Consider the following 9,890-nt stretch of genomic DNA (forward strand, 5'->3'; position numbering starts at 1 on the left):
TGGAGTTGATTATCGATAAGCTGATGAATGGCTTATTTTGGAGTATATTGATACGAGATTGTTCAGCAACAACCTGTTCCAACTCAGTGATTCTCTCACTATTTGAGAAAGTGGAATCAAAAGAGATGGACTTGCGGAATGTCTTAAGTATATGGTGATGGTAAATCAACAATTGTAGATGGAACTGATAATGTGGTAGAGATATAGGCACACCAACAATAGAAATCACTGTAGAATCAACAACTAACGACACCACCTCTGCAGGTGGTAGAGAAAATGGTGGTAATGAAACAATAACCAGTGCATCCGACACCACCATTGAAATACCACAAGTAGCGAGTTCAACAGACAACCCAGCAACTATAAGAACATAAACACTTACCACTGACTGAGGCATAGTAGTAGCTAGCACAGAACTAGATCCCTTACCAATACGAAGTCTTTTAGGACGTCGAATTAGCAGTTCCGTATATGAAACTTCCTCTACATTATCAAACTCAAATCTGAATAATCGTCACCCGTCGGTTTGTTCTTCCTCTTACCCTAAATCCTCTCCTGTAAGGCCAAGTAACGACAAGTACTCTTATATATTTCCTTATATGAACCATCAGACTTAGTGGCCGGTTGCAAAAGCTTCAAGATCAGCTTCTGGTGTAGCAGATACATACATATCAAGGTTGAACATACATTGACCCCCAATTTTAGCATCCAAGATAATATTCTCACCTGCCTGCGGAGGAAGATGTTCTTGAGAAACGACCACCTGATGTTGCAGAACTATTTTACAAACATCTAGTGTATACACGATTTAACATAACAATGTGTGCACATTGACCATCATTAAAGTAGTTAAACATCTAATTTTTTTTATCAACATATCAAAAGCTGATATCTCAAAATTTGTCATATATTATTTAAAATCAATCTTATATTTCCTATTTTTATTATTTAAGATCAATATATTTGCATCATACACATAATGTTTACATCCTACACAACAAGTTTACACAATCTATATTTACACAAACATTCAACCCTACACAAGCCACATATATTTACATCATGTACAACATATTCACCCAATATTCAATCCTACACAGCCTACAAAATATATATTAAATCATGCAAAACATTTGAAAAGCTGTGTATAATTAAATGTTGTGTGAATATATAATTTGTAAATATGTTGTGAATGACGTAAATATATTATGTAGGTTGTGTAGTGTTGAATGTTGTGTAAATTTATAGGGTGTAAATATGTTGTGTAGGGTGTAAATATATGGTTCGATAATTTATTTTACATTTTGAAAACTTATTGAATTTTGTATAATAATAAAGAAAGTTTTTTTTATCTTTTATTTTATGCAACTAAGATATACATAATAAGTAAATACATAATAATGTAACATTCCAATTAAATATAATAATTACCATAAATAATGAAACGTTTGTTAGTAATTTACCTTTAATATTAAGTTTAATCATAAAAGAAAAGAAATTTTGTGATTGGTCCAATTGATTTTTTGCACTTCTAATAATAAAATCACTTTTGCATGAACTTAATCATGTATATGTATGATTGGAATCGTGTGAAACTATTTGAAAATTGAGAACTTTGAGAATCAGTTTGGACAACAAAAAAAACCTCTCCAAAAAATAAAATATAAATAGAAAACATTTATAAATCCAAAAGAACACAAGAATAAAAAAAAGTAAAAATAAAACAAATGTTTATCTAGCATTCCGGTTTTTAAAAAAATTAAAAATAAAAGTTTACCTAATTTATACAATTATGTATAGGATTTATTTTCACTGTTATACACGCTTGCACATATATGTAGGTACAAGTTATTCTTTATACAAATATATACAATTAAGATAAATGATAATGTACATATGTGTACATAATTTAGCCCGAGATTAAATAATAATATATTTTATGTACAACTGTACAATTAAGTTTTTTTTTAAACCGAGATGTTAGATGAACGTTTTAATTTTTTTACGTTTTAAAAAGAAATCTCTAAATTTTTTATATTTTATTAAAAAAAATTTTAAGGGTTTTTTCAAATGGTTTAAAATGTTTGTTTATTCATTTATATATGTGAGATTGAAAAAATGCTACATACTAAATTTGTGAGAAATTGCATTAATCGCATCTTCCCTAAATTTTCAATATGCATCATACTAGACAATTGACGTGTACAAATCGGTTTTAAACCATAAACCAGTTTGGTATGGTCATCAAAAGTCAAAACCTATTTATGATATGCTTTGATTTGGGTTAAAACTAGTTTCATGTCTAGTTTACAAGTGGTTTCGGTTTGTGTTATGATCAGTTTTTGTTAAGCTTTTGACCGGCTTTAGCAGGTTTTGATTCCGTTAACCGGTTTGAAACCGGTTTTGGCAGAGAGAACTACAACCCGATCCTAATAGTTTTGTTCTGATATTCAAACACCTAACACCTCGAATTTATACTATATCAACTATTATCACAAACCGTCGATCCACTGTCTATCTATTTAACTTACTCCTTAATTTGTTTGTTTGCGTATGCCCGGTCCAGATAGTTTGTTGTATGTACGAAGGTTCACTACCGTAGTTGTAATCCTCATAGTTTTGTTTTGTGTATAGATGTCACAATCGTATACGTAGTCCATAGTCGTGTTGTGAATACGAAGGTTCACCCCGTATCCGTAGCACAGACAACCCTGTTGTACATGTGTGTACGAAGGTTCACCGTGAGGGAGAGGCTCTGTGACATCTGCCCCGATCCGACCCGACCCAGGTACCCGTTTCCCTTATCCGATCTCTTTCTTTTATGATTTAATATTTATTTATACTTATATTTTACTTTTAATAATAATAATATATATTTACCTTCCCGCCTCTCTCTCTCTTTCTTTCCGCCGTCCCGTCCCTCTCCTCTCTTTCCGCCTTCTTTTCCTTCTTGTCGCCGTCCCGCCCTTACGCCTTGTTTCCCTCTTTTTCTTCTAACTCTTTGCTTGTCCTTTGTTCCTTCCCGCCTAAGGTTGTCTGCGCAGCTCCACGCGCCAGACTCCCTTACAAGGAATCCTGCGTGAAGACCACCTGTACAGCGATTCGCGAGACGAACTCTTCTCGCAGCGCGCTAAGAATTGTAATTCTTCTCGCAGCGCGCTAAGAACGGTAGTTCTTCCCGCGACGCGCTAAGGATTTGTAGTTCTTCTCGCAGCGCGCTAAGAATCGTAGTTCATCCCTCGACGCGCGAAGAATTATAGTTCTTCCCGCGGCGCGCTAGGAATTTTAGTTCCTCCCGCGGCGCGCTAAGAAATGTGATTCTTCCCGCGACGCGTTAAAGTTGGTTCTGTCTGCCTTCGCGCTCGCGCTCTCTTGACCTTCTGTGTCTGCCTTCGCGCCTTAGCCTTCTCGCGCTAAACCCTTTGAGTTTTCTTCTGTTGAATCTAGCCGTTGCTTTTGTGTTGTCTTATCTTTTGAGCTGTTGACCTAATCTGCTTTATGTCTGAAAAGTTACTTTCGGCGCAGCATGCGCACCAACCCCATTGGTTGACAGATAAAGTGACTGACATAATCTTTTGAGAATCTGCTTTTGCCATGCTTGACCAGTACCTTTTTCTGAACCGCCCATGCCTTTTTTACTGTTCCCTGACAGCTTTATCTTGCCTCTGCAGCTGCCATATCTTTCCATATCTTTTGCTTTTGGAATCTTTTACTTTTTGAGATCTTTTCCCCTTTTTCTGGATTTATGTCTCCTAGGGTTTTCCTATAAATAATAATAATATTTTCATAACACATCACACACAAACACTTAATCTCTCCTGTTCTCTTGCTCCTTGCTCTCTCTGCCGTCTTCCTCTCTGCCTCCGTCTTCCTCCCTGTTCTGCCCTGCTTTTTCGGTAATATATATATTATATATAATAATTTACTTATTAATTATGCTAACTTATTATCAAGACTTAAAACAGATCGTTAAAACAATAATCTTAATTATAGGTTAACTTTGCTTGTTTAAGAGTTGATTCTTGCATATCTTTCACCGCATCGTTTATCAAGTGAGTTATCTCGTATCTAATCCCTTTTTATTTTAAATGCCTTGGGATGTTCATGTGTTCATACAAAACTTGAGTCTTAAACTGTTTATGAACTTTAGTCGCGCAGTATCCCATGTGTTGAGGACGTAGACTTGGCTGTTTATTTGTATGTGTGGATCATTAACCGTCTTGTCGGTCTATTCCGCAGTTTTCATGGTACCATTAGATGAACACGGGAGAACATTCGTTTATGATTTTCTCTTTTGTTACACTTGCACAGTTAGTCTTGTTTGTGAGCTCAATTGTGAGCACTGGCAGTCTTGTCTCTTAGAGTTGGTCCCGATCAGATTACACCCTTGTTGAAAACCAGACATACACATGTTGCGCGCAGATTTATTGTTATCTATGTATTGTATTAAACTTGATTTCTCACCAACACGCAAGTGTTTGACATTTTATTTTAACACATGTTCAGGTTTGCAGTAGCTGTTTTGGAGCTTGTGGACACGTAGGAAGTTTTCTTTATTTTTGACCTAGATTAAAATGTATCAAGACAAGTTATTGCTGTTCGAATATTATGATTTATAATATATTGATTTATGATGATTTATGTTATCTTGTGTTTACCCTGCGCGTGCGCGAATGAATGTATTTATTAAATATTGACACCCAATAGTGTCGCGAGTAATGAAGCAATATGTGGCGCCCCGATGTATAATCCACCTTTGGTCGGGGTGTTACAGATTGGTATCAGAGCTCGTTGACTTTAGGATAGGTGGTTAGACGTAACGGCCTAGAATACCTAAGAGTCCCTTCTCGCGCATGAGAGAAATCTCATGTTTGCGCGCTTATTGTTAATTACTCGTTATTTATGAATATGCTCGCACTTGCGCAGTATATAAATTTTATGTTCTATTTCGCGATATTTCGATTTTTGTTGAATTTCGATTTTTATTGATTTTACTTACATATTCGTTTGTTGGGATTTGAAGATCCGAAAAGTCATGGTGATACATGAATAGTTGATTTTCAATTTCCATTTACGATTATGTTCTGAGGTTGGAGACTTGAAAAGTCATGGTGATACATGAATTGTCAACCTCCAATACTCATTTTCTTGTATATTTTATATTGAAGATTGGAAAGTCATGGTGATACATGAATCGTCAATCTCCAATACTCGTTTACTAGCTATTTTAAATTGAGAACTCGGAAAGTCACGGTGATGCGTGAATTGTCGGTTCTTGATTCGAATTTGTTACCTTTATTAAGTCTGCATTTTGGGTCATTTATTTTACTTTAACTTTTGATAGTATCTAACTCTGCGAAACCAAGCTTTATAAGATTAAAACTTTGCGCTAAAACCAAGATATTAATTAAAATTTAAAACTTTTATAGAATGCCTCCGCTATCTCGCCGATTTCAGAGGAGAGAAGCCTCGCGCATGCGTAGACAGCAACGTTCCCAGGAAATGGCCGCCGCAATAGCCCAAGCTTTGAGCCAAAACAATGCTAATACCTCCAGTTATAACATTAAGTCCTTTAATGCGGGTAACCCTCCGAAGTTCACAGGTCTTGAAGGAGCCACCGTGATGCTCCAATGGCTTGAGAAGATTGAAAACACTTTCCTCCATACCCAATGCCCCTCGGAAAGACGAACCCTATATGCTTCCAGTGTCCTGGAATCCAGAGCGCTCACATGGTGGAATGGAGTAGCTCATGCGCGTGGCGCAGAGGCTGCTTCTAGCATGACATGGGAGGAATTCAAGGAAATTCTTACGCGAGAATTCTGCCCTCCCAACGAAGTTAAGCGCCTGGAGGAAGAATTCTGGAACTTGAAGCAATACAGCGGTGAAGCGCGCGAGTACGCGACGCGCTTCCATGAACTAAGTTTGCTTGTCCCTCACCTTGTTACCCCTTCCCGCCGAGCCATAGAGAAATTCCTTGGGGGTCTCCCCATGGAAATTCAAGATTCTGTATGGGCCAGAAACCCAGTAACCCTCTCTGACGCCATTGAGTTGGCCGCTGTGCTCAGCGACAACCATGTCAGAGCAGGAACTCTGTTCCTGCGGGGAACTGAGAAGACCAAAACCACCAAAACTGTCCCTGAACCCGCAGAAACCAAACCAGAACCCTCAAACCGTAACAACCTCAAGCGCAGGCGCAAGGCCTATGCGCTTACCAACCCGCCCATTGTCCAGCAACCCGTTTACCAACCCCCAGTTTACGCGCCTAACCCACTGTCAACCTACCCAGCACCTCCTGCAGTCCATAACTATGCCTTAACCAATCCAGCACTCCCTGCCCCGCCAACTAAGAAACCTTACACAGGAAACCATCCCTTTTGCCCAACCTGTAGATTTCACCACCCAACCCAAACCCCGTGTCGACTTTGTAACCGATGTGGCCGTACTGGTCACACTGCTGAGAACTGTAGAGTCCTTCTCGCCAACCCAATTGCGCCAACACCACCAGTCTACCCGCAGAACCCACAACCAACCTACCAAAACCCACGACCCAGATCGTGCTTTAACTGCGGTGATCCCAGTCATTTCCGGAACGCGTGCCCGAGACTACAAGTGCAAATCACACAAGCGAATCCGGTGAACCAGATTTCGAACCAAGTGACGCGTGGACGAGCTTTTAACATAACCGCGCACCAAGCGCAAGCGAATAACGACGTAGTTAATGGTACATTTTTGCTTAATGGATTTTATGCATCTATGCTTTTTGATACTGGCGCCGATCGAAGTTTTATTTCTCGCGCGTTTGAGCAGAAGCTTGCGCGACCGCGCAGCGATTTAAAAGAAGATTTTTCAGTTGAATTGGCTAACGGTGAAACTGTTTTAATAAACTCGGTAATTAAAGATTGCACGCTTAACCTTAACGAAAACGATTTTCTGATCGACCTCATCCCTATGCCTCTTGGAAGCTTTGATGTTATCATTGGTATGGACTGGCTCTCGAAGAATCGCGCCGAAGTTATTTGCGCCAAGAAATTGATTCGCATACCTCGAGAAAATGGTGATCTTCATATTTACGGCGAAAACCCTCCAGTGGTCTTAAACTTATGTCTTGCGCCGAAGCCCAAAGACTCATGCGGAAGAAGTGTGTTGCATTCTTAGCCCATGTGGTTAAACCTGCTGAAGAAAAGAAACTTCGCGATATCCCTGTTGTGCGTGATTTCCCTGAAGTTTTTCCTGATGATCTTCCTGGTATCCCTCCCGCTCGTGAAGTCGAGTTCCGTATTGATCTTGTCCCTGGTGCTTCCCCCGTAGCTAAATCTCCTTATCGTCTTGCACCCGCTGAGATGCAAGAATTGGCCAGCCAACTTCAAGAGTTGACTGCTAAAGGATTCATTCGCCCTAGCTCTTCGCCCTGGGGTGCTCCGGTGTTGTTCGTTAAAAAGAAATATGGATCGTTTCGCATGTGTATTGATTACCGCGAGTTGAACAAACTCACCATTAAAAACCGGTATCCCTTACCGCGTATTGACGACCTCTTTGATCAACTCCAAGGTGCCTCTTGTTTCTCGAAGATTGATCTCCGCTCTGGCTATCACCAGTTGCGCATCCGCGATGAAGATGTTCCGAAGACTGCTTTTCGAACTCGTTATGGCCATTTTGAATTCTTGGTCATGTCCTTCGGTCTAACCAACGCACCCGCCGTTTTCATGGATCTAATGAATCGGGTGTGTAGGCCTTTCTTGGATAAATTCGTGATCGTGTTTATCGATGATGTTCTGGTGTATTCTAAGACCAAGGCCGAGCATGAGCAACATCTTCGGTTAGTGTTGCAGAAACTTCGAACCGAGCAGCTCTATGCTAAGCTTTCCAAGTGTGAATTCTGGTCTGATGAAGTACAGTTTCTTGGTCATGTTGTAAACAAGATGGGTATTCATGTCGACCCATCCAAGATTGAAGCAATCAAGAACTGGTTTACGCCATCCTCTCCTTCCGAGATCCGTTCCTTTCTGGGCTTAGCTGGTTATTACCGGCGCTTCATTTCGAACTTCTCGAAGATCGCTTTGCCTTTAACAGCTCTAACGCACAAAGGTAAACCGTATATTTGGGGCTCGAAGCAAGAAAAAGCCTTTCTAACGCTCAAGCGTTTGTTGTGTGAAGCTCCTGTTCTTGCGCTACCTGAGGGTAATGATGATTTTGTCGTGTATTGCGATGCATCCAACCAAGGTCTCGGTTGTGTTCTTATGCAACGAGGCAAGGTTATCGCTTACGCATCAAGGCAACTTAAGGTTCATGAAAAGAATTATACAACGCACGACCTCGAACTAGGTGCAGTTGTTTTTGCCTTGAAGATCTGGAGACACTACCTTTATGGTACTAAGTGTATCCTCTACACTGACCATAAAAGCCTTCAGCATATCTTTGATCAGAAGGAACTTAACATGAGGCAACGCCGATGGAACGAACTCATCAGCGATTACGATTGTGAGATCCGGTATCATCCTGGTAAGGCTAATGTGGTAGCCGATGCGCTCAGCCGAAAACCCTGCCAGCTTAACTGTATTTTGCCGCGCACGCATCTTCACTTTGCGCCGATTCAAAGCAACCTTGAATCGCGTATTCGTGACGCGCAGCGCGCATCCATCAGTAATGGTAACCTTCGCGCCGAGTTAGCGTGTGGCGCGGAAGCACTCTTTGTCCCTAATCTGAGTGGAATTCTCTGCTATCTCAATCGCATCTGGATTCCTTTTGATGAGAATCTTCGCGCTGATATCCTGAGTGAAGCGCACAAATCTCGGTATTCTATTCATCCTGGCGCTGATAAGATGTACAAGGATTTGCGCATAACTTATTGGTGGCCCGGTATGAAAAAGGATATTGCTGTGTTCGTAGCTAAATGCCTGACTTGTTCTAAAGTTACAGCTGAACACCAACGCCCATCTGGTTTGCTCGAACAACCAGAAATTCCTACGTGGAAATGGGAAGGTATAGCGATGGACTTTATTACCAAGTTACCTTTGACAGCAAGCAAGCATGATAGCATTTGGGTAATAGTGGATCGATTGACTAAGTCTGCTCACTTCCTGCCCATTCGTGAAAACTACCGTGTTGAGCAACTCGCGCAGCTTTATGTCAAGGAAATTGTCTGCCGCCATGGTACTCCTTTGAGCATCATATCCGATCGCGATGGCCGTTTTATATCTCGCTTTTGGAAATCTCTCCAATCTGCGCTAGGAACTCGCTTGGATATGAGTACGGCATATCATCCTCAGACTGACGGTCAGTCTGAGCGAACTATTCAAACTCTTGAGGATATGCTCCGATCTTGTGTTCTTGATTTTGGAGGTAATTGGGATTCACACCTGCCTTTGATCGAGTTTTCTTATAATAACAGCTATCATTCCAGTATTGGTATGGCCCCATTTGAAGCACTTTACGGTCGTAAATGCCGCTCCCCGATTTGTTGGAGCGAAGTGGGTGAAACTCAAATCACAGGACCCGAACTTGTTCAAGAGACAACTGATAAAATCGCCAAGATCCGTGATCATCTGCTGACTGCCAGAAGCCGACAGAAGAGTTACGCAGATCGCCGGCGAAAGCCTCTCGAATTTCAAGTTGGTGATCTTGTTCTCCTCAAAGTGTCGCCTTGGAAAGGTGTTGTCCGCTTTGGGAAGAAGGGTAAGCTTGCTCCTCGATATGTTGGACCATTCAAGATTCTCGCGCGTGTGGGAAAAGTTGCCTACAGACTTGACCTGCCGCCCGCGCTCAGTAATGTGCATCCAACGTTCCATGTATCCAATCTCAAGAAGTGTTTAGCTGACGAGAACCTTCACATTTCACTCGATGAAGTTCAAGTTGATGAATCTATGCATTTCGTTGAGAAGCCTGTTGAGATT

Source organism: Bidens hawaiensis, unplaced genomic scaffold (assembly GCF_021521415.1).
Source record: "Bidens hawaiensis isolate Kalapana, Puna unplaced genomic scaffold, B.hawaiensis_p1.1 tig00002338_1, whole genome shotgun sequence".
In the NCBI taxonomy this organism is placed as follows: Eukaryota; Viridiplantae; Streptophyta; class Magnoliopsida; order Asterales; family Asteraceae; genus Bidens; species Bidens hawaiensis.